Source organism: Chlorocebus sabaeus, chromosome 8 (assembly GCF_047675955.1).
Source record: "Chlorocebus sabaeus isolate Y175 chromosome 8, mChlSab1.0.hap1, whole genome shotgun sequence".
NCBI classification, from domain to species: Eukaryota; Metazoa; Chordata; class Mammalia; order Primates; family Cercopithecidae; genus Chlorocebus; species Chlorocebus sabaeus.
The window spans coordinates 106,709,279-106,735,237 of NC_132911.1; the positions used below are offsets into that span (position 1 = coordinate 106,709,279).

The 25,959-nt window shown below is 44.6% G+C and overlaps 1 long non-coding RNA gene and 1 pseudogene across 1 annotated transcript in view; one reads left to right on the forward strand and one right to left on the reverse strand.

Moving 5' to 3' along the window:
• Positions 1-23,110, forward strand: part of LOC140712232 (uncharacterized) — an 80,932-nt gene extending 57,822 nt beyond the window's left edge. The window contains exons 3-4 of the long non-coding RNA XR_012093735.1: positions 21,956-22,089; positions 22,895-23,110. This is a non-coding gene — a long non-coding RNA (uncharacterized lncRNA). The remainder of the gene's footprint in view (positions 1-21,955; positions 22,090-22,894) is intronic.
• On the reverse strand, positions 7,701-9,160 carry LOC103237245 (large ribosomal subunit protein uL18-like; annotated as a pseudogene).
• Positions 23,111-25,959: the final 2,849 nt, after the last annotated feature.

The window sequence follows — 25,959 nt, forward strand, 5'->3', positions numbered from 1 at the left end:
AACCTGTATAGCACTTACTATCAATTTTTACAAATTTTCTTATTTATTATCTAATGCAACATTTTTAGTCTTTGTGGTTTTTTTACTTTTTTTGAGACAGCATCTCACTCCATCGCTCAGGCTGAAGTGCAGTGCGTGATCATGGCTCATAGCAGCCTCAGCTTCTCTGGGCTCAGGTGATCCTCCCACCTTACCCTCCTGAGTAGCTGGGGCCACAGGTGCACACTGCCATGCCTTGCTAATTTTTGTAATTGTTTTGGTAGAGACGGGGTTTTGCCATGTTGCCCAGGCTGGTCTCGAGCTCCTGGCCTCAAGCAATCTGCTCATGTTGGCCTCCTAAAGTGCTGTGATCATGAGCGTTAGCCACCATGCCTGGCCATTAATGTACATTTTATGAGACCCGATTTATCTTGTTCATTGCTATTTCCAAGTGCCTGAACAGTGCCTAGCTCCCTAAATATTTGTTGAATGAATGAACTTCACTTCTTCCTTAGTTGTAGGCCTAAACTTGCTATTAAGAAATAATTATTCAGCCGGGCGCGGTGGCTCAAGCCTGTAATCCCAGCACTTTGGGAGGCCGAGACGGGCGGATCACGAGGTCAGGAGATCAAGACCATCCTGGCTAACACGGTGAAACCCCGTCTCTACTAAAAAATACAAAAAACTAGCCGGGTGAGGTGGCGGGCGCCTATAGTCCCAGCTACTCGGGAGGCTGAGGCAGGAGAATGGCATAAACCCAGGAGGTGAAGCTTGCAGTGAGCCCAGATCCGGCCACTGCACTCCAGCCTGGGCGACAGAGCAATACTCCGTCTCAAAAAAAAAAAAAAAAAAAAAAAAAAATTATTCAGTCTGGACACAGTGGCTCATGCCTGTAATCCTAGCACTTTCAGAGGCCGAGGAGGGTGGATTGCCCGAGTTCAGGAGTTTGAGACCAGCCTGGACAACATGGCAAAACCCCATCTCTAATACAAATACAAAAAAATTAGCCATGCGTGGTGGAGCGTGCCTGTAATCCCAGCTACTCAGGAGGCTGAGATATGAGAATTGCTTGAACCCAGGAGGCAGAGGTTGCAGTGAGCCGAGATTATGCCATTGCACTCCAGCCTGGGCAACAGAGCGAGACTTTGTCTCAAAAATAAAAAAAGAAAAGAAAGAAATAATAATTCATGAACTAGTGTTTGTTCAAATGGTTCCTCACTCCTTTCATGTGGCTGCATTTCTGGAAGCCTCCAGCCAGCATCAGTCTCATCTCAGAGGCCTGGGTCCACATGTTAGTGTAGTCCCCTTACAGCACAAGCCATCTCGAAAGGAGGCAGGAACGTGAGAAGACATTACCCTGAAAAGATGGCAGGAGTGCAAAAGAACATTAGTGGGCTACTTTCTTAGAACTTTAGGGAGATAATCAATGAATGATACCTGAGGGCCTCTATTTTTGTTGTTGTTGAGCAGTAGACAAAGTTGCCTTTTTTTTTTTTTGAGACAGAGTTTTATTCTGTCACCCAAGCTGGAGGGCAGTGGTGCAATCTCAGTTCACTACAACCTCTGCCACTCAGGTTCAAATAATTCTCCTGCCTCAGCCTCCAGAGTAGCTGGGATTACAGGCACTCGCCACCATGCCTGGCTAATTTTTGTATTTTTAGTAGAGACAAGGTTTCACCATGTTGTCCAGGCTGGTCTTGAACTCCTGGTCTCAAGTGATCCACCCACCTCAGCCTCCCAAAATGCTGCGATTACAGGAGTGAGCCATTGTACCTGGCCAAAGTTGCCTAATTTTTAAGAAAATTGTCTTTATGGTCATAGAAGCCTGGGTTTAAGCCCTGGCTCTGCCACTTATTGCTGTGAAACCTTGGGCAAGTCACTTAAACACAGTAAGTCTCAATGTCCTCATTTGTACACCAGGGGTGAGAACAGTACCTACAACACAGGACCATTGACAGGCTAAATGAGACACCTACAACGTATCTGGCAATGGCAAGCCACTGACTAAGTGTGAGCTATTATTGTTATTATTTTGTAAAGAGAGAGAGAAGGGTGACTAGCACTGAGGGCTCAAAAAAACAAAAAATGTAAAAAAGGCTGGGTGTGGTGGCTAACGCCTATGATCCTAGCCTTTTTTGAGACCATGGAGGCAGGTGAATTGCTTGAGTTCAGAAGTTTGAGACCAGCTGGGTGAGACAGTGAAACCCCATCTCTACAAAAGGCACAAAAATTAGCCAGGCATGGTGGTATGCACCTGTAGTCCCAGCTACTTGGAAGGCTGAGGTGAGGTGAGAGGATGGCTTGGGCGTGGGAGGTGGGGGTTACAGTGAGCCAAGATCATGCCACTACACTCCGGCCTGGGTGATAGAGCCAGACCTTGTCTCAGGGGGCGGGGGGTGGGGAAGGCACAGCCATACACAATAATAAGAGAAACACAAGCTAGAAGTGTATCAAAATGTCGTTCTTCATCTTCCAAATTGGCAGAGCCTAGAAGTTGGCTGACACTGTTGGTGGAACACAGGGAAGCTGGTGGGAGGGTAAATTGGTACGACAACCTCCACGGACAGAACTTTGGCAACCGCTAAGAAAATTACAAACAAACATGCCCTTTGGCCCAGCCAATCCATTTCTAGGAATTTATGCCACAGATATCCTGGCACATATGCAAAGTAATGTAGGTACAGGTTATTTATTTCAGCACTGTTTGCTTAACAAAATATTGGAAGCAACCTAAATGTCCATGAGTAGGGAAGGGTTAAATAAATCATGGTCTATTTATACAATGCAGCAAATAAAATGAAAAATTCCTTTATATACTGATGTGAAACACTTTCCCAAATCGATTGTTACATGAAAAATGCAAGGTGCAGGATTGTATGTAAGCAGGATATAACAGAAAGCAGGTTTTGGAAAAAAATGTATACCTGTATGCATGTGTCTTTTTTTCTTTTTCTTTTTCTTTTTTTTTGAGACAGAGTCTTGCTCTTGTCCCCCAGCCTGGAATGCATTGGTGCGATCTCGGCTCACTGCAACCTCCACCTCCCGGATTCCAGCAATTCTGCCTCAGCCTCCCAAGTAGCTGGGATTACAGGCGCCCGCCACCACGCCCAGCAAATTTTTGTATTTTTTAGTAGAGACGGGGTTTCAATACGTTGGCCAGGCTGGACTAGAACTCCTGACCTCTGGTGATCTGCCCACCTTGGCCTCCCAAAGTGCTGGGATTACAGGTGTGAGCCACTGCACCTAACCATGTGTCTTTTTGTATAACCAGAAGACCTCTGAAAGGACAGAGTAGAGGAAAAGTTTGTATTTTACACTCTTTTGTAGCTCTTGAAATTTGAACCATGTGAATGTATTATCTGTTTAAAAAAAGGTGAATATTTTAATTTTTTAAAACTTGTAAGTACTAATGCTCAATGCTTCTTACCTGTTAGGTGATGATTGGTTCTAGGAATGGTGGATGGTAAATCTCTCTCAATGACAACTAATGTCAAATACAAAAGCAATGATAACAAAGGTACTAAAGACCCAGACATTCTTTGGGTTCTGTGCTTGATGATGTAATGGTTGGTTTGCAAGGGAGTTGTTCACAAGGAGATAATAACCTGATTATGCCCATGGGAATCTATATCGATCGACAGAGAAGGTTCTGTATTTCTCCCAAGTTTTTTAAAACAAATTTTTTTCTTTTTCATTTCTTCCAGCATAAAAATGCATAGTTAACATGCATTTGGAAGAATCTTTTCAAGCCATATGGATTTAACTGTGCTTTTTTTGGAAGAGCGCAAGAGGGAGAGTGGATATACATTTTCTTCACGTTTCCTCTGCCTTCTATTTAGCTAGCAATTTTGTGAGAGAAGCGAAGCACAGCTTAGAGGAATGTGAAGTCAGCCTTCCAATGGGCACTGCTTCTCTGTTTGGAGAGTTTCTCTGCATGGCAAGCCCTCCTATACTCCTGCCAAACACTACCAGTCTCCAACTTCCTTACTACACATTGCAAAATTTTGTGCAGGTTTTATTTCCCCCTTCCTTCTGATTTGTTTCTAATCCCCTAACTCCCTGCAAGTCTAGTTGTCCTGGGTCCTTCTAAGACTCCATGGAAGTAAATGGGTATTAATATTATTAACTGATTACTTCATTCCATAAACATTTACTAAGTCCCTAGTATGTGTCTGGCACCATGTCAATGCTAGCAACTCAAAAAAGAATAAGAAATGACTTTGAATTTAAGGCACTTACAGTTGTTTTGGAGAGACAGAAATACGGTACAGCGTGGGAAGTACGTGGGTGCTTTGTGAGCACCAGAAAGGGACACCTAACCCAGCTTTGGTGGGAGAGTGGGATAGGAAGGGATTCCTGGGGAAGCAAGGCGTGAGGAAAGGCTTAAAGGATAAGTGGAAGTTAACTAGGGAAGGTGGGGTGAGGGGGATGAGCGGGGTTGGATATTAGAGGTAAGGACTACCTGTGTGAGAGTGAGAAGGAGCCTTCTGTGTGACAGGAGGGGTACGGTTTCAGCAAGAGCAAAGGCTTGGAGGTGAGCAAACACCCCAGGGGTATGTGTTTTCTTTCAGTTTAACTAGGACGTGATGTGTGCAGCAGGAAATGGCAGTAAATGAGGGAAGGAGGACGTTATTGAGAACATCAAGTGCAACAGAGGGGCAGAAACACAGGGCAGAAGATACTGACAAGTAATAGGTCATGGGTGACCTGATGAAGTGGTTTCTCAGGAATGGTAGGGCCTGAGACAGGATCTGGTATATTGAGGAGTGAAAGGGAGGTGAGACTGCACTCAGATAATAGTTAACATTTACAAACCACTTTCTATATGACGAGGCTCTAATGCATCAATTTCTCACAACAACCTGAGAGGTAGACATTATCCACAGCCTTGTTTTACAGATGAGGAAACTGAGGCACAGAAAGGTTAAGCAACTTGCCAAAGGTCATGCAGGTAGAAGTGGCAGAACTGAGAGCTCAAGGTTCCAGAAACCAAACTCCTGACCAATAAGAAGAAGAAGCTGGGATTCCAGAAATGCTGTCATTGCTAGAGACTGACTCAAGGCTACTGGAAATTGTAGCACATTTATAGACACAAAGAACAGTGCCTGGAGACATGCGGGAAGTGATGTCTAACAGAGCAAGGTCCAGGAAGATAAGGCTGAGCCCTGGATTTGACAGTAAGAAAGTTGCTGGTGACCTCTCAGAAAGCAGTTTTAGCAGCAATTGAGGAGGAAGCCAGATGAACCAGAATTAGGAGAAAAAGGCCTTAAGAGCCACCATTCAGGCACAGGGGGTGGCAATGCCTGAGGGTAGGATGGAGACTGCCCCATCCAGAGACAGCAGAAAGGGAGTGCGTTAGTCAGGGTTTCCCAGAAAAAATATAGGAGTGTGTGTGTGTGTGTGTGTGTGTGTGTGTGTGTGTGTTTATGGAGAGAGGGAGAGACACAGAGATTTATTGTAAGGAATTGGCTCAAGTGGTTATAGAGGCTGACAAATTCTAAGGTCGCAGTTGGCAAGCTGGAGACCCAGGAGAACTGATGATGTAGCTCCAGTCTCAAGGTTAGCAGGCTTGAACCCTAAGAAGAGTTGATGTTTCAGAATGAGTTCGAAGGCAGGAAAAAATCCAGCATCCTAGCTGGAAGACAGTTACGCAGGAGGAGTTCCCATTTACTTGCCGTAGGGAGTTCCATGTAGGCCTTCGATTGATTGGATGAGGCCAACCCACATTAGGGAGGACAATTGGCTGTACTCGGTCTACCAATTCCAAGACTTTTCTTTTTTTCCCCTTTTTTTCCTCTGCATTTTTGCTTTGCTTTATCAAATGTTGATTTCATCCAGAAACATACAAACACACCCAGAATGATGTTTGATCAAATATTTGGTCGCCCTATGGCCCAGTTAAGTTTGTATCCAGAATGAATCATCACAGGGAGATAAGGCCAAGTATGACTGCAGATAAATCTGTTTTGGAAAACAGAAAGTTCAGAAGAGGATAGACTTTTGCCCTCTCCTAATAACATATATGCATCAAACTGGAAACGGTCTTTTTTTTCTTTTTCTTCCTTCCTTCCTTCCTTCCTTCCTTCCTTCCTTCCTTCCTTCCTTCCTTCCTTCCTTCCTTCCTTCCTTCCTCCCTTTCTCCCTCCCTCCCTCCCTCCCTCTCTCCCTCCCTCCCTTCTTTTTGACAGGGTCTCATTCTGTTGCCCAGGCTGGAGTGCAGTGGCATGATCTCGGCTCACTGCCAACTCCACCTCCCGGGTTCAAGCGATTCTCCTGCCTCAGCCTCCTGAGTAGCTGGAATTACAGGTGTGCACCACTACGCCCAGTTCATTTTTGTGTTTTTATTAGAGACAGGGTTTCACCACGTTGGCCAAGCTGGTCTTGAACTTCCGACCTCAAGTGATCCACCCCTCTCAGCCTCCCAAAGAGCTGGGATTACAAGCATGAGCCACCACACCCAGCCTAGAAACAATTTCTTAAACCAACTTCAGCTGGATCCCTGAGGTCAGGGTGACGTTTTCCATTTCTCAAATGTCTTTGAAAGAGTGGAGGCTGAGCTTTCAATAGTAAATTATTATTTATAACTTTTATTATTATCCAAAAATGTCAGTTTTGTGATTGGCATTTAAAAACAGTTATGTTCTGATGATGACAGACTGTTGCTAACCATATGGTTACCCTGTATCAGTTACCGAGATACACATGTTCAGCCTGCTAAATGTCCAGGCCCTTGAACCTTTACACAGACAGTGCGTGAGCGAGGCTGGGCAGTTCAGTGACCTGGACAGTTCAGAAGTCTGTTGCTCAGCCAGGAAGCTTCACAGCCAGAATTTAAACCCACATCTGTTAGACTCTAAAACCTATGGCCTCACCACTATGCAAGCGCACTGGTAATCCCGTATGTCCACCAAATTTCATTCTAAACTATCTTGAAGGAGAAATGTTACTTCGAGACAGCGTCTCACTCTGTTCCCCAGGCTAGAGTGCAGTGGCAGGATCTTGGCTCACTGCAGCCTCCGCCTTCAGGACGCAAGCAATACTCCCACCTCAGCCTCTCAAGTAGCTGGGACTACAGGTGCACACCACCATGCCTAATTTTTTTTTTTTTTTTGAAACAGAGTCTCACTCTGTCGCCCAAGCTGAAGTGCAGTGGCACGATCTTGGCTCACTGCACCCTCTGCCTCCCGGGTTCAAGCAATTCTCCTGCCTCAGCCTCCCAAGTAGCTGGAATTACAGGAATACATCACCATGTCCAGTTAATTTTTTTTGTATTTTTAGTAGAGATGGAGTTTCACCATATTGGCCAGGCTGATCTCGAACTCCTGATCTTGTGTTCTGCCTGCCTCGGCCTCCCAAAGTGCTGGGATTACAGGCGTGAGCCACCGTGCCTGGCCCCTGACTAATTTTTTTATTTTTATTTTTGTAGAAACAAGGTCTCACTGTATTGCCCAGGCTGAGAAATTTTTTTTTTTTTTTTTTTGAGACAGAGTCTCGCTCTGTCACCCAGGCTGGAGTGCAGTGGCACGATCTCAGTCCACTGCAACCTCTGCCTCCCGGGTTCAAGCGATTATCCTGCCTCAGCCTCCTGAGTAGTTGAGACTACAGGTGCCTGCCGCCACACCCAGCTAATTTTTTTTTTTTTTTTTGGATTTTAGAAGAGACGGGATTTCACCATGTTAGCCAGGGTGGAGAAATTTTAAATGAAGGGTTTGCAAGGCTCTCCAAGAAAACAGACAGGCATTATTTATTATTTCACAAAGCTTTTGCTTCAAAATACATACAACATCTTATTTTTTTAATTTAGGAATTTTTTATTAAACAAAATTCAAATTTGGGAGTGTTGTTTTTGTTTTTATTTTTTGCTGTCAATAAGTTTATTGTGTTTATCTGGAAAATCCTCACAGAAAGTTGTTTGATTTAGCTCTCAGCAGTCCACTCCTGAGCTCTGAGGAAGCTTGCTCTCTTTTGAGCTACCCGATCTTTCTTCCAAGCAAGGGACATTTTGGGATGGTTCCACCTCTTTTTTTTGTTTTGTTATTTTGTTTTTTTGAGACGGAGTTTAGCTCTCGTTCCCAGGCTGGAGTGCAATGGCGTGATCTTGGCTCACTGCAACCTCCACCTCCCAGGTTCAAGCAACTCTCCTGCCTCAGCCTCCCAAGTAGCTGGGATTACAGGCGCCTGACACCATGCCTGGCTAATTTTTTATTTTTTAAGTAGAAATGGGGTTTCAGCATGTTGGCCAGGCTGGTCTCGAACTCGTGACCTCAGGTGATCCACCCACCTCGGCTCCCCAAAGTGCTGGGATTACAGGCGTGAGCCACCGCACCTAGCCACACCTCTTCTTTTTAACTTCTTTCTTGGGCTTCTTCTCATAGACTGGATTCTTTCATATAGCAGCATGACCTTTCTTATACATCTCATCCATCATGTCTGAAGTTACGCTGTTCTTTATGTATTGAGAGAACTGTTTCTTGTAAGCATCTTCATCTTCCTCCATTAAGTAGTACATGTACTGCAACACTCTGGCCTGTGATGTACTTCCTGTGTATTTCTGCATTAAATTCCTTGCTTTCAGAATCATAACCAGGGAATCATTTGCTACTGTGAGGGACAGACAAGCCTCTATCCACAGCTCCCTTCAGGGTGCCAAAAACTTTATTGCCAGTGGTAGTTCTGGCAAGGCCTGCATTCAAATAGCAGGTAAAGGCACGTGGCTGACCATCAATGCTTTCCACATTGTATTCATCTCCAGTCACCTCCACTTGGCCTTCATAGATCCTGTCCATGCCAAACCTATTGAGAAGCCTGCAGGCCAACAGCAGGCTAGTACAATACGCTGCAGCATCATTGGTCAGGCCAACCTTCACACCATAATTTAGCAGTTCATGTGCATATGCTGCGGACTGTCACATCCCCTTCTATACAGGCATAAGTAATCTGACAGATGATATCTCTGTTACACAAACTAACATCCTGTATTTGGGTGTGTTCTATTTATTTTTATTCTGTATCACCAAGTGTTTCTGAGCATAGTAATCAGTTTTACCCTCTCGTTGTCTTCTAAATTTCACTTGGTGTCTCTTAAAGTAGGCCTTATTCTTAACCACTTTAACAATAAACCCCATCCTGTGGAACAGAGACCCGCATCCGCTGCTCAACAGAGACCTGCGGGCCCAGCAGTGTTGAGGGTGGAAAAGGCACAAAATTCAAATGTTTATTTCAGATAAATTTAAAGAGGGAAAGAAATATCCGCCAAAATGTTACCTCCTGGAATTAACTGTCACACTTCTCTGTTTCCCCTGAGACTGTCTATAGTCATGTACAGTATGTATGTGTATATATGTTTGTGCAGATATATTTCTTTACATAAAGAGCATCATTATGTACCTATGCACACATAAAAATATAATTTTAACACCATTTTGATGACTGCCTGAAATACTTTTATAACAGACTTGTCTGTGCCACAGGTTCTTGGGAAAACAAATAATCATAAGAATAATATCAATTGATGTAAGAATATTTCTCAGTTTATTTAATAAATGCTAGGAGGAAGTCTGTTAAAATTTTTGTAATTTGTATTGGAGTGCCTTAACTGTTTAATATAGACTGGAGGGTGGTAGAGCGTACAGGTGAAGTGTACAGGTTGAGGCTTAAATCTCAGCTCCCAGTTCCCCATTTGCTGTGTGACCTTGAGCAAGTCGCTTATCCTCTCTGTGCCTTGGTTTCCTAATCTATATAAAGGGGAATAATAGAACTTAAATGAGTTAGTCCATGTAAAGTGCTTTAGATCAGTGCCTGGCTCCTGGTAACACTTAGTTTGTGTTACAAGATATATTTGTCTGTACTCTATAAACATTCAAGTTGCTGAGTCACTTAGTCCAAGAAAACTCCAAGCCAGTTTGACACAGCTGAAGCGGTTGTAGGGGAATGTTTCGGGCTGATTCCTGGGGTGGGAACTTGGAGTCTGTATTTTTACAGAACTCTTCAGGTAAGTGAGTCTTAAGGTCAGCCGGGTTTATGAACCACTGGATGAGAACACTGGTCACAGTTGGACAGCAGTTGGTGGTGGGCGAGACTGGAAAGATCCAGAACAGTGAGTTTGAGGTGGCCCACCCAGACACAGTGGCCCTTTGTAAGCAGCAAAGCAGGGTGATATGATGTTTAAAACTGGAACTTTGTCAGCTGAGAGTCAGTTGAGATAAAGAAGGCCAAAGCAACAAAAAGGTGGAAGAAACCCATAGATAGAGTAGGTTTCTCTCTGAAGTTACTCAGCATTTTGTGTGGGAATATTTTTTCTTCTTTTTGTTCCATTTGGTTTTGTGTATCTTATTTTGAAAAGCATGCAGAGATACATTTTTTCCTTCTTGTGATAACAGCTAATATTTACTTAGTGTGTGTCATGGCTGTGCTAGCAGTTTTTAAGCTTTCTTCATGTAATCTTCCAGACAGCTGTATGAGGCATGTACTATTGTTCCCACTTTAAAAGGAAAAAACTAAAATTTGGAGGCGTTAAATAACTGCAAAAGGCCCATATCCATTTTTCCTTTCTTCTTTCGTAATGGAATTCCAGCTTTATTTGCAGCGTACACATCCAGTGAAAATACATTTTCCAGTAGCCCTGGCAGCTATGTGTGGCCATGTGACTAAGTTGTAGCCAAAGAGATGCAAATGAAAGAACTATCCAGGGCCCCATGGGAAGGTTTCTTATAGAGTATTGATGTGGCCGAGAGGTATGTCCTTATTTACCCTTCTCCCATCCTACTTTCCGGTGCTTACAATGCAGATGTGAGCTTTGGCAGCCATCCTGAACTTTGAGGATATAAAGCATGTATTCAATGGTGGTGGAGGGGTGGAGGAAGACGGCACTTCTGCCCCCAGTGACCAAGGAGCTGCTATACCAGACCTGGGCTGCCTAGCTCTGACTTCTTTTATTTGAAAGATATATAAACTTTATTTTATTTTATTTTATTTTATTTTTGAGACAGAGTTTCACTTTTTTGCCCAGGGTGGAGTGCAATGGCTTGATCTTGGCTCACTGCAACCTCTGCCTCCTGGGTTCAAGCGATTCTCCTGCCTCAGCCTCCCAAGTAGCTGGGATTACAGGCACTTGCCATCACATCCTGCTAATTTTATATTTTTAATAGAGACGGGGTTTCACCATGTTGACCAGGCTGGTCTCTAACTCCTGACCTCAGGTGATCTACCCACCTCTGCCTCCAAAGTGCTGGGATTACAGGCGTGAGCCACCGCACCTGGCCCCTGAAAGATATATAAACTTTTATCTTGTTGAAGTTGCTCTTATCAACATACAAATATGATCCAAACCATAATACTGGCTTATGCTTATATTACTTATACTTATCAAAGGTAACTATATGCTAGACACTTTTCTTGTGGTTTCTATATACTGACTCATTCAGTCCTCATAACAGCCCTATGTGTACATGCAGTTATTATTCCCATTTTGCAAATGGGAAATTGAAGCAAAGAGAGGTTATGTGGCTTGCCCAAGGTCAGAGCCAACAACACACAGCTAATAAGACTTCAGGCGAGGTGCAGTGGCTCACGCCTAGCTTTTTGGGAGGCCAAGGCAGGCAGATCACCTGAGGTCAGGAGTTCGAGACCAGCCTAGCCAACACAGCGAAACCCTGTCTCTACTAAAAAATAAACAAAGTAGCCGGCCGTGGTGGTGCACACCTGTAATCCCAGCTACTCAGAAGGCTGAGGCAGGAGAATCGCTTGAACCTGCAAGGCGGAGGTTACAGTGAGCAGAGATCACACCACTGCACTCTAGCCTGGGTGACTGAGTGACAGTCCATCTCTAAAAAAAAAAAAAAAAAATTTCAGTAGTAGCACATAACTGGCCCTAGCTCCAGCTTCTGAGTATTCTCAGTACCAACCTTGTTGCCTCCAAACACCCAAATTCATGCTAACAACAATTATGCTATATGGCCTCTTACATACTCAGTATGAGTATAAGGCTAGGCATGGTGGCTCATGCCTGTAATCCCAGCACTTTGGGAAGCTGAGGTGGGTGGATCACTTAAGGTCAGGAGTTTAAGACCAGCCTGGCCAACACAGTGAAACATCATCTCTTTTTTTGTATATTTTTTGTAAAAAATAAAAAGAAATTAGCCAGATGTAGGGGTGCGTGCCCGTAATCCCAGATACATGGGAGGCTGAGGCAGGAGAATCTCTTGAATCTGGGAGGTGGAGGCTGCAGTGAGCCAAGATCACCTCACTCCACTCCAGCCTGGACTCGGTCTCAAAAAAACTCAAACTACAAAAAGCCAAAAAAAAAAAAAAAAAATTAAACTCATACTCAGTATGAATGTGGTATGCTTTGTGGCTTTCCTTACCTAAACCTTACCTTCTGCTTTAATTTATAAAATGGAGGACTGCTAGCTGGTGGCCATGAGAAGGAAACCATAGTCTCTCCCAAAGATTAAAACAGCCTCATTAGGGTCCACCTTAAAGCCCTAACTCCTTAGTGAAACCTCCAAAAGAAATGTCATGGATGCGTTCTAAAGTTAATTATTTTAAAAAGCATCCATTTAAAAAATGGAATCTAATTTGCCGTTGTTTTCATTATAACATTGCTTTGCTTTTCTTTTATCAAGTAGGACTCTTTAATAAACAGAACTGAGCCATCTAGCTGTCTGTTCATTCAAAAAACAGTAAGCACCTGCCCAGAGCCAGCCACTCTTCCAGGTGCTGGGACGCAGCAGCAATGAATAGACATCACAGACTTGACATTCCAGGCAGGGGAGGCAGCTAATTAACAAATCAACACACAAGAAAACAAAAACAAATCAACACAGCAAACAAGTGCTACAAAGAGAAGAGGAATGTGCTAGAGGCTTCCTTAGGAAGGTTTCACTGAGGAGAAGGTATCTGAGCGATGCTTGGAAGCAAGAAGGATCCTTCAGAACGAGGGAACAGTGATTCCCTGGAGTCAGAGTGAGCATGGCATGCTCAAGGGACAGACAGAAACCCCATGTGACAGAAACACGAGCATGGAAGATTGGCCTGAGATGAGGTCAGAAAGTTAGGTGGTGCCAGATCATAGCAGACATCAAGGCCAGTTCTGGGACTTTTACTGTAAGTGAGAGGGGAAGCTATTGGATGGTTTTAGACAACATACTGGATCATCATCACCCTGGGTGTTGAAAAGCCCTTCTTATTTTTGGGAATCACAAAACTTATGGCACATCAGGCATCAGTTCCACTACTGAAGCCACAACTTAGAATTGAATAGAAAAGATGGTTTCTCTCCCCCTCCCCTGGCACTTAGAATGTCAATCAGATGCTCCTGCGTGGGACTTTGAATTGTGAGATCATCTTCCAAGACGTAAGGTGAGTTAGAAATTAATAGGGTGGCTGTGGTGGGGTCAGGAGCGCCCAGGAATGAGTGTGCTGTGGCAGCAGAGTCCAGCATAAGGCAACCAATGTCCACGGACACCTGACTGCCCATATGTCTCCTGCAGTATGGTATCAGTGGCATAGCAAGCCGTGCTGGGAGCTTTGCTGTGACAGCCTTACTTGGTGCTTTGTTCTCCAGTCTTCCTCTTGATTCTCTGAGCTCCCTAGTCACTTTCAATAAATCCCTTCTCCGTTTAAACATTAGCCAGAAGTTGTTGTTTGAAACCCAGCACCTTGACTAGTATAGCTGGGGAGTGAGCCACATTTTCAAAAGATAACTGGTAAATGGAAAATTGATTTCAAAAGTCTGCTAAATGGAAAATGGATTAAAAGAGTTATCAGCCATTGGCCAGTCAGAAACAGAAAACACTGTAGGTATTTTAGTAAATACCAAGAATTGGCATCACAGGCATTAGAAGGCTGAAAGAGTGAAAGAAAAAAGGAAGAGGCTAGGTAACCTAGGGATTAATAACTGCAGGAAGCAGCTCTTGCTCCCAAGGCTGAGGAACAGGAGGGAACAGGTGGAGTTGCCTGTACTGAGGAGCTTGGAGGAGGGGCCCCACGTGGCTGGTGCTTGGATTTCTGAGGGCGGCTCTGCCTGGCTCAGATCTCTAATGAGGGGGTTGCTGTCTGGCTGGTGCTTCCACCAAAGCGGCGTGGCTCTGCAGGTACTCAGACCTCCCTGGAGTGCAGCCCAGCAGGTGAGGGGGTGTGGCATGGCTGCTGCTGGCACCTGGGGGTTGAGGGGAGGCACAGCAAGGTTGGTACTGAGAATACTCAGAAACTGGAGCTAGTGCCAGTTATGTGCTGCTACTGAAGTAAAATTAAAAACAGGAAATGGAAAACAAGGTAGAAGTCCCTTCTTTCCTTCTGCTTTCTCATCTCCTCCTAATGCCTCACATTGGAAAACCGAACAGGAAGCCAGCTAACTGAGAGGTGGAGTGATTTAGTTTGCATTATCCCAATCCCAGGGTTACAGAGAAGAGCATAGAAGGATATCTTGAAGATCACAGATAAATCACTAGCACAGACAGCATCATGTCCAGTTAGGAGATCATGACAGTAGCCCGTGAGAGAGAAGATGATGGCCCAGACATTTGGTCAAGTATTCTGGGGGTGTATGTGAGGGTGTTTTGGGTGGAAATTAACTTTTCTTGTTTGTTTGTTTGTTTTGAGACAAGTCTGGCTCTGTTGCCCAGACTGGAGTGCAGTGGTGTGATCTTGGCTCATTGCAACCTTTGCCCGCTGGGTTCAAGTGATCCTCCTGCCTCAGCCTCCCGAGTAGCTGGGATTACAGGCGCACATCACCACGCCTGGCTAATTTTTGTATTTTTGTGGAGACGGGTTTCACCATGTTGACCAGGCTGGAGTTGAACTCCTGAGTTCAAGCGATCCACCTGCCTCAGGCCTCCCGAAGTGCTGGGATTACAGGAGTGAGCCACCACACCCGGCTTGAGATGCACATTTGAATTGGTAGGTGGAGTAAAGCAGACTCCCCCTCACCAATACAAATGGATGTTATCCAATCAGCTAAAGGTCTGAATAGAACAAAAAGGCTGACCCTCCCACTAGCAAGAGAAAACTCCTCCTGCCTGTCTTCAGGCTGGGACATTGGCTTTTTTTCTTGTTTTCAGACTGGAACTGAAATGCTGTCTTGTCCTGCGTCTCTAGCCTGCCAGCGTTCAGACTCAAACCACACTTTTGGCTCTCCTGGGTCTCCAGCTTGCTGACTACAGATTTGGGGACTCATCAACCTTCATAATCATGTGGGCCAACTCCTTATAACAAATAAATAAATATAGATGTAGATATGAACATAGATCCTATTGGTTTTGATTCTCTGGAGAATCCTGACTAATACAAGTGCCTTGTGAGATGGGCAGGGTGGGTTTATCTCCAGAAAGAAGCAAATATGGCAGCTTGGAAGCCTCCATAAGAGGGACAAAAATGAAAATGTAGGACTTCACTCATTCCTTTGCATCATCTGTTTAAACCACATTTTCCTCTGTTTATGTAACTCTAAATAATGACAGGATTTCCCATGCCCTTTTTTTCTGCTTCTTTCCACAACAGCATCTACCCACTCACCCGGGTAAGACCTTGAAATGCCCTTTCTTTTCTCCCCGATCTAAGTTGTTGCCAGACTTCCAAAATAGCTCTTTAATCTGTTCTTTTCCATATTTCCCCACAATTTGGGCTTTCCTCTTTTGTTCCCTGGAGTACACTCGTAGTACGTGATTACACATTTGTGGGACTGTTCATTATGTTGGTCTCCCACACCAGACTTGAGATTCCATAATCTCACTATTGTGACTCCAGCTCTTGTCACACACAGAGGTCTCAAAAAGTCTGTTGTTGAATTAACCAGCCTGCCTGTCTCTAGTCTCTTACTCTCTCTAATCATACTGCCTGAGAGTGACTTTTAATATGCAAATCTGAGCTTTCCACTTCTGTGCCTGAGAGCTCCCTTCAGTCTAGCAGAGGTGGTGAGCTGGAGGCCCTTGACTGCAACTAAAGGTGTTTTGTTTAGCCCCCTCAGTGGTTTTTGGAATAATCGCCAACTTAAAAAATCTGGGTCTGTCTTATAAATATTGGGAATTCCAGCTTTTCTTGACAATTTTGAAGATTTGCTAACCTTGGGTCTGCACCCCTCCATGGCAACAACTAGCAGAAGCTGGGGGACGGTTACTTCCTTTAGTTGGGAATAGACTCAGTTTGACAGATTTACCTCGATCCCAGCAGGGCCTTCTTCATTCCCTTACTTATCCTTCAGGCCTCGGTCTCCAGGGTCATGGAAATCAAGTTTACATGTCTGATGATGGCTGCTAGGGCCTTCTTGATCTCATCCTGCCTACAGTGCCTCCTGGGCTCTAGATCCATGTAGATTATTTACAGGGGACGGTGTTTCTTCTCACCTCTGTGCTTTGGTCCTGAAAAGTCTAGGATGCCCTTCTGATGAATGGCCACACCTCATCATCCCCCTGGGGACTCCTCTTAAGCCTGCAGGACTTAGCTTGGTTCATATCCTCTGGGAAGATTTCCTCCTTGGCAGTAGTCATGCCTCTTCTTTTTTTTTTTTTTTTTTTTTTTTTTTTTTTTTGAGGAGGGGTTTCACTGTGTTGCTCAGGCTGGAGTGCAGTGGCACAATCACAGCTCATCGCAGCCTCCAACTCCTGGGCTCAAGCCGTCCTCCCACCTCAGCCTCCTGAATAGCTGGGACCATAGGTGTGCACGATTATACCCGGCTAATTTTTTAAAAATATTTTTTAGAGACACAGTCTTGCTATGTTGCCTAGTCTGATCTTAAAGTCCTAGCCTCAAGCAATTCACCTCCCTCAGTCTCACAAATTGCTAGGATTATAGGCATGAACCACCGTGCCCAGCCATTCCTCTTCCTAATGTACTATTCACTTTGTTTTGGAATTACTTGTAACCATATGACCCCCTTCATCAGATTAAAGTACCAATAAAATCACATTCCTTTTGAGTGTTAGATAAATTGTTAACAGCCTCCCTTCACCAATTTATGGAAACTCTAGTGGCTCACATTAGAGAAATAGAACTGGAAATTCTCACCAGTTTCCAGTAGGCCCATATTTCCCATTGTGGTTGATTCTGTTACTACTCTACAGTTCTGGTATTAAAAGTTGGTTTTGGGCCGGGCGCGGTGGCTCACGCCTGTAATCCCAGCACTTTGGGAGGCTGAGGTGGGCGGATCATGAGGTCAGGAGATCGAGACCATCCTGGTTACCATGGTGAAACTCCATCTCTACTAAATATACCAAAAAAAATTAGCCGGGCGTGGTAGCAGGCACCTGTTGTCCCAGCTACTCGGGAGGCTGAGGCAGGAGAATGGCGTGAACCTGGGAGGCGGAGCTTGCAGTGTGCTGAGATTGCGCCACTGCACTCCAGCCTGGGCGACAGAGCGAGACTCCGTCTCAAAAAAAAAAAAAGTTGGTTTTGTAGTCCAGTATGTGCTTGGCTGCTGCTGAGATGAGAGTCGTGCAAGTTAATATTCCTCACTGGTCAAGAGGTCCTTGGAGGGAAGGTGATCCCAGTGTTGTCTTGTTAGAAATCTTTACCTCTTTGGCTCTTTAACTTACAATCTTATGATCATTCTTTTCCCCAAAGCCCACTTTCACACCAGGGTGACTGGGACATGAGGGGCTTCCCAGGGACTTCCCCTTTGCTTCTAGTGAGTTCCTCTCTGGAGCCTTTTTCTCTTTTCTCACCAGGGGACCTCAACTGGGACTGCCCCATTTATCAGAGGAGTTATATAAACCTCAAAAGGGAGAGGGTTCCAGGTCTCCATTCCTCCCCTCCCAGGAAGCTTCTGGTCCTGTACGCAGAATTATCCACATTCTCCCCAACAGACCAGCTCTGTACACTGGGACAATTGAGAGGGCCAGGTTATCTCACACTACAAATACTCTGTTCCCTCTTTATCCAGGGCAATGGGTGCCTTCTTCCCTGTATTTATACAATGTAGAGAAGCCATCCTGGTGATTCTTCTCCAAAGATTTCTTCCAAGGTAACTACTGTTTTCTATTTGGAAAGTAGGCTCTGGCAACCTGTGAATACAACAGCTTTTCCTAGTAATAATTTTCTAAGCTACATCTTGTCTTAGGTGGGGTTCCCTGTAAAATGGACTCAGAGATGGAGATTTATATGCAGACAGGTTTTTTTGGAGCGTGTTCTCAGGAACAACACCTATAAGGGAGTGAGAGAAGCAGAACTGGGTAAAGGAAGAGTTGAACTGTGGTGCAATTGCAGCAGAGGCCTCAGCTGATTGGGTAACCTTTCAGTGTTTACTCCGGGTTGAGACAAGGAGACTGGCATTGGTACTCCCTCAATGGCCAGTCATTGGCCAGTCATTGGATGCAGACTGCCCCAATCCCAGGAAGGGGCATTAACCTTGGGGAAAACAGCTCCCTTCAGCCAAGGGCAATTCCTGGGGATGGACTCATTTGTAAGTCTTTAATGGGCAAGTCTGCATAGGGAGGAAGAGTGTCTCCATCTTGAAGTGATGATCTGGGCAGTGCACCACAGTGTCCACTATAGACCTATCTAGACATAATCTGTTCGTAGTTCTGTCTCCCCCTCTGTACTCTAAGCACCTTGCTATGGACTGAATGTTTGTATCCTCCCAAAATTCATGTGTTGAAGTCCTAATCTTTGGTGTGATGGTATTTGGAGGTGGGGCCTTTGGGAGGTAATTAGGTCGTGAGGGTTGTATTAGCTCGTTTTCACTCTGCTATAAAGAAATACCTGAGACTGGATAATTTATTTTATTTATTTTTAATAAATAAATAAAATAAAATTTTGTTTTCCCTCTATTGCCCAGGCTGGAGTGCAGTGGTGCAATCTTGGCTCATTCCAACCTCCGCCTCCCAGGCTCAAGCAATTCTCATGCCTCAGCCTTCCGAGTAGTTGAGATACAGGTGTTCAGCACCATGCCTGGCTAATTTTTTGTACTTTTAGTAGAGATGGGGTTTCACCATGTTGGCCAGGCTGGTCTCAAACTCCTGGCCTCAAGTTGATTTGCCCGCCTCCACCTCCCAGAGTGCTGGGATTACAGGTGTAAGCCACTGCCCCGGCTGAGACTGGGTAATTTATAAAGGAAAGAGGTTTAATTGACTCACAGTTCTGCATGGCTGGGAAGGCATCGGGAAACTTACAATCATGGCAGAAGAAGAAGCAGGCACCTTCTTTACAAGGCAGCAGGAGAGAGAGCTTACACGTGAAGCTCCCTTTTATAAGGGAGGAGCCCCTTATAAAACCATCAGATCTCACGAGAACTCACTCACTGTCATGAGAACAGCATGGGGGAAACTGCCCCCATTATCCATCACTTCCCTTTCTCGACACGTGGGGATTACAGGTCCCTCCCTTGACGTGGGGATTTCAATTCGAGATGAGATTTGGTTGGGGACACAGGACCAAACCATATCAAGCATGGTATCGCCATGATAGGATCAGACACTGAATTTGCCATGATCTCATCCTGCCAGCACCTGGATCTTAGACTTCCCAGACTCCAGGCCTGTGAGAAGTAAATGTCTATTGTTTAAAACATCAAATCCATGGTATTTCGTTATATCAGCCAGAGCAAACTAAGACACATCTTGAGGGCAGAAGCTAGGAGTGTCCAAGAGAGTGCCTGGAATATAGTATCCACTCAGTTGGTAGACAAGAGATGAATGAACAAATGCATGTATGAAAGAGTCAATATAAGCCCAACAACACTGTCATTATTATCGTTTACATTTATGCAGAGCTTTACATATGCAAATTACTCTGCTAAAATATGTTATAAATATGTAAGTGCTCTAAGCAATAATTCTTAATAAAACCTGCCATCAAAATGAATTAATATTTAGTAGGCACAAACTAGGAGCACGAACCCTGTTATGCATCTCCCTTCATAGTAGAACTATTTGGAGGTTTCAGAACCGGCATCCTAATTCATCTCTTAAATTGCTTTTTATGCCCCCTACATTGTTAAATAAATCTCCTTTCCCTATGCTTAAATCCTGTTTTCATGATACAGTGTTTCCAAAGTCTACTGAGCATTTTATTCTGCTACCACACTGTTTGATCTTACCTCTTTTTGCATCTCTTCTGATATTTGTAATTTTCTTGGTGGTAGTCCAGTTTCTCATGGACACTTATAGTTTTGACTATTCAGAACAGCAGCTCCCTTCTGGGAAAGGCTCCATCAAAACCCCATGTGACCCTAGTATGTGGGGAGGGTGACATCATAGAACCTCTTCCCCAGGACCACAGTCATTGGCCCATGGTTGAGCACATGACCCAAGCTGGACCAATCATGGTTCCTCCCTTCAAAATGTTTCACTTGGAAAAAAGAGGAAAATAAACTGGGAAAAAAGAGGGCTTTTTTTCCCCTGCTCTATGAAGTTGCTTGCTTGGCTGGAAGTCCAGAGCTATCAGAGGCCATCCGTTACCCCATGAAGGAGCCCTCCTGCAACAGAAGAAGAAGCCCACCCAAGGAGAGAAATAGGGTGAGAAGTGGGAGGGTCCTGAGAGCTTTCAAATTCCTGATTCCAGGAGCTGAAATCTCAGAGATTCTCTGTTTCCTGACCTCCCAAGGCTTAGCTGTCAAATTCACTCTTCATTCTGGAAGCCACCTCAGCCTGCTGCCAAAAATCTCCCTTTTGAGCTGGGTGCAATGGTTCATACCTGTAATCCCAGCTACATGGGAGGCCAAGGTGGGAGGATCTCTTGAACTCAGGAGTTTGAGACCAGCGTGGGCAATATAGTGAGAAAAATTAAATTAAAACCAAATTAAAAATTAAAACCAAAAATTAAAACCAAAAATTCCCTTTTAGCTTAAGTTTAAGCTAATGTTTAAGTTGTGTTTCTGTCATTTCTTATCCAGAGAATCCTCCTGTACACCCACCTCAACTCCACATACATTTGCTAGGATCACTGTAGAATTCATTGGATTTAAGCAGTAATCTGAATACTAAACATGTAAAGTTTAAGTCATTGAAGCAGGCAACTCTCCAGGAGGTGATAAAAGATAGGGTTGAAGATTTTCAGCTCAAGAGCCTTGGATTCAAATTCTACCTTCATCGCCAACTAGCTAAGTGACCTGCCCTAGCTTCTCATTTGTGCAGTTTGCAAAATGCTAAGAAGATCATTGTGCACATTTAATGGGATTATATATTATATCTTTTCTTTTCTTTTTTTTTTTTTTTTTTTGAGACGGAGTTTCGCTCTTGTTGCCCAGGCTGGAGTGCAGTGGTGCAATCTCAGCTCACTGCAACGTCCACCTCCCAGGTATAAGTGATTCTCCCGCCTCAGCCTCCCGAGTAGCTGAGATGACAGGCACGCACCACCATGTCCAGCTAGTTTTTGTATTTTTAGCAGAGATGGGGTTTCACCATATTGGCCAGGCTGGTCTTGAATTCCTGATCTCATGATCCACCTGCTTTGGCCTCCCAAAGTGCTAGGATTACAGGGGTGAGCCACCGCATCTGGCCGGGATTATATCTTTAAAGTCACAGGACAGCACCTGGCACACAGCAAGAACTAATAAATGTGTAATGACCACTACTTTCCTCTCTTGTCATTGGTGTCTCCCATGGCACAATCAACCCCATGGGATTCAATGCACATTAATTTATTTCAGAGCCTTGAATTTCTTCATTTTTACTTTTGGATTGTTAAATGAATATTTATTTCTGAATTGAATGGCCTTTCCCTTGGACCATACTCTACTTTTTCTTTTTGCAAATGATTCCATCCTGAATGTTGCTCCTTCCCTATTTCTTATTAGTTATTTTTCATAATACTTTATATTCCTATCCCCCAACACCATTTTCTTCCTTCCTTAGGAAATGCTTCTTCTTATGCCCATACACTGGAAGTTTCCTACAACAAGGAGCAATTTGCTGTATGTTTATTTTCTTTGGAATCATCTCTCCTTCATGGAAGCAGGGTTATTTATCAACCTGTGATGGAGCTCTTCCTGGTTTGGTTAGGGCATGCTGCAAACTGCTCCTGTAATAATGCTTTTTTTGGCCAGGACACAAACCACAGTCAAAAAAGGTCTTCCTGAGTTCTGAAGATCAAGCAATTAGAATTTTCTCAGGCTTGTAGAAGAGTGGAATTCTGGAAACCAGTCTTCACCTCAGGGGAACATCTGTTGGAAGTTCTTAGGTAAGTACTGGAGTTAAAATTGGTGAAGCATAGGTGAAGTTCTCGCTCTGCTACTTCCTGCCAGGGTAGGTAGCTGCCAAGCTAGTCACCTTACCTCTCTGAGCCTCAATATCCTCATCTATCACATGGGTGTACAGTAACATTATTCTGATGTTGTGTTGTAAGATCTCAGAAAAAGATACCCCAAAATGAAGGCCTCAGAAGCAAAAGTTTTTCTCTGACCTTATCCTGTGGCTAAGGATGGCTCATGCATGCACTTTGGGAGGCCAAGGCTGATGGGCCACTTGAGGTCAGGAGCTTGAAAGCAGCCTAGCCAACATGGTGAAACCCCATCACTACTGAAAATACAAAAATTATCTGGGCATTGTGGCACACACCTGTAATCCCAGCTACTTGGGAGGCTGGGGCACAAGACTCACTTGAACTAGGGAGGCAGAGGTTGCAGTGAGCCGAGATCGTGCCTCTACACTCTAGCCTGGGCAACAGACTGAGACTTGTCTAAAAAAAAAGAAGGAAAGGAAGGAACGAAGGGAAAGAGAAAAGAAAGAAAAGAAAAAGAGAAAGAAAGAGAGAGAGAAAGAAAGAAAGAAGAGAGAGAGAGAGAGAGAGAGAGAAAGAAAAAAAGAAAGAAAACTAGAAGCTCTCATCTCCAAGCGAGATCATAGAAACCAGAACCCCTTTTCTCTCAAAGCGTGCCATAAAACCTAAAAATATTACTCTAACCCTACCTCTCTAGCCCCCACTGGCATTTTTGTGTAAAAACTGGCCTTAAAGAAGTTATCTGACCTGTCTTATTTAATTGTAGGTTATTAGATCTTCATTCCAGAGAGGGCCCTGCTCCATACCCAGAAGGAAGGAATGCTGCACAGAGAGGCCAAGAAGAAACTAGACAGGCCTGGCTCCGGTTCCCCAGTCTGTGAGCATTAGATCATCCCTTTTTGTCCATCACATTTCTACACAGCTGTCCATACTTTCAACCTGATCATAAAAATGGGCAGCGTCTTCTGTATCTTTGGGTCTTCATTCTGATGGCTCCCATGTCACATACAACTATGATCAAATACATTTGTATGCCTTTTCTCCTATTAATTTTCCTGTTGTCAGTGACTTTTAGTGACCCTTTAGAGGGCAGAGGGGAATTTTTCCCCTGGTCCCTACAGTGTGAAAATTAAACTGAAACAATAGGGTAGTTTGTGAATTGTAAAGTACTACAAACATGGGAGTTGCTACTAATGCAAACTTTAATAGGAACCCAGTGACAGATATAAAGCAGGGAATAGTTCTCTTTAGTTTGGTTCACATAGTGTCATGTGCAGACACACAAGACTAATTCAGGATACTTTGGTGGAGAGCCACACTGAGGATTTTCATAAGTAAAGCAGACAAATGGAGCCGGTTATTCATAGCTACAGTCCCTCTTAGTAGTTCCAGAGAAAAGGCTCATCAAAGAATAATTTTAGGCCGGGCGCAATGGCTCACACCTGTATTCCTAGTACTTCAGGAGGCTGAGGTGGGCAGTTTGCGTGAGTTCAGGAGTTCGAGACCATCCTGGGCAACATGGTGAAACGCTGTCTCTACTAAAATACAAAAAATTAGCTGGGCGTAATGGCACGTGCCTGTAGTCCCAGCTACTCGGGAGGAGAGGCAGGAGAACTGCTTGAACCCAGGAGGCAGAGGCTGTAGTGAGCTGAGATCACGCCATTGCACTCCAGGCTGGGCAACAAGAGCAAAACTCCATCTCAAAAACCACAACAAAAAAAATTAATTTTAATTTGTGAATCTCAAAAGTTGCAGAAGTAGAGTTAAATGACCCACGTAGCCTCTCAAATGGGCCTTCCCTTCTTCTGCCTTCACTGCCATCTTTCCTGGATCCCCTGTCCTCACCAAGTCAGGTCTGCAGGGGTCATCAGGAACTCTCTTGCCCCATCTGGCTCTTTTGATACAGAATTTTCTAGTGCTTACTGCCAGCCCTACAACTTTTTCTCCAAGTTCAGTTGCTGCTAGGCTCAGATTTTCCCCACCTGAAAAACAGGGATAGTGAAGTCCGTAACACACGTCTAAACAGAACATTTTGGAAACACAGAAAGGTGACTAATACTGCCTGGGAGTGTGGAAGACTTCACAATGAAGCTAATTTTAGAGCTAAGTCCTAAAAGCGAAGGAGGTGTTGCCAGCAGGTAAAGGGTTGGAAGGAACCCTGCTCCCTGTCCCCCAGTAGAGGGAACAGCCTGTGCCTTGGACAAAGGCCTCAAAGAGCTTACTGTGCTCATGAAACAGCAGGTAATGGTCCTGCTGGAGTGAGGGCTACATGGAGGTTGGGGGAGGGGCCTGGTAGTGCTGAAGCAGGAGGGGTTGGGGGGAAAGGGTCCCCTGGAGTCTGGCCATGTGAACCTATGACCCCCAACCACCTCCTACCCACCATTTCTCCCACAGCTGCAAAGAGGCATCACTTTTCTGTCCCAAATAGAAGGTAATTTTATTAGATGCATTTTTCAGCCAACCTTCGATAAGAGTTAAAAATAACTTCCAATGTGAGCCCCCTGATCAGTCTCCTCTTTTATTTCCTCCTTTTCTTTAAACCTCAACATCTATTATGAACCCTCCCCCATCTTCCTCCCTGGGGACAGAGGGCCTCTCATGCAAATAAGACTCTGGTGGCCAGCTGTGACAGCCCAGAGTCACCAAGGTCAGTATTCTGATCAGGGTTTCAATTCTCCAATACTGTGTGTCAGTGGTAATCTGGAACCAGTGACTTCATTTCTCCAGCCTCAGTTTCCACATTGATTAAAGGGCTCTTAGGGATAAATTAGATGATGTATGGGCTTCTCTGTTCCTAAATCCTGGTTCTTTTTTTTTTGAGACGGAGTCTCACTCTGTCATTCAGGCTGGAGGCAGTGACGTGATCTCGGTTCACTGCAACCTCGGCCTCCCAGGTTCAAGCAATTCTCCTTCCTCAGCCTCCCGAGTATATGGGATTACAGGCGCACACCATCATGCCTGGCTAACTTTTGTATTTTTAGTAGAGATGGGGTTTCACCATCTTGGCCAGGCTGATTTTGAACTCCAGACCTCAAGTGATCCGCCCGCCTTGGCCTCCCAAAGTGCTGGAAGTACAGGCATGAGCCACCGTGCCCAGCCCAAATGCCTGCTTCTTTCATGCCTCAAGACCTTTGCCCTTTCCATTCCTTCTGTCAGAAATACTCTTCTCCTGGCTTTTCATGTATCTGGCTCCTTCTTGGCTGAAATGTTCCCTCCTTGGGTTGCCTTTCCTGTCTAATGTCGCTTCCTCCATTGTTCTCTATCACAACACTCCTTTCCTCATAGACGAATTGCAGCTTATCATTATCTATTTGCAGACTTGCTGTCTTACGTTAGGCTTTCTAGCAATAGATCCTGAGATGAGGATACATGGGCAAGTGATTTATCAAGAAGTGGCAGCCAGTAAGGGAGTAGGGGAGCAGGACAGGGGTGGGGAAAGAGGAAAGTGTGGGTGGGATTTGAGGCAGAGTCTCAGCTTCAACCTGATCCCACAGGGGAGCTCTGCAGTATAAATTCTGCCTTGGAGTTTATCCCAACTTGACGCAAATAAACTGTGTTCTTATTCCTGTAGCAGTCAGTCATTGGCTAAGGGCCACTGGGGTAGGGTTTAGAGTGGGATAGACTCCCATGCACTTTCGTCTTCCTCCAGCTTCCCAAGAACAGGTCTCTGCAAAGTCGCAGGTGCAGTCATCACAGAAAACACACACAGGAGCTGGGGGAGAGGCACAGAGAAACAGTGTAGGATCCGGCCAACAGGACCAGGAACACTGGCTTATTGATTACATCCCACAATAGAAAGTAAGCTCCCCAGGGCAGATACCGTATCTTCCT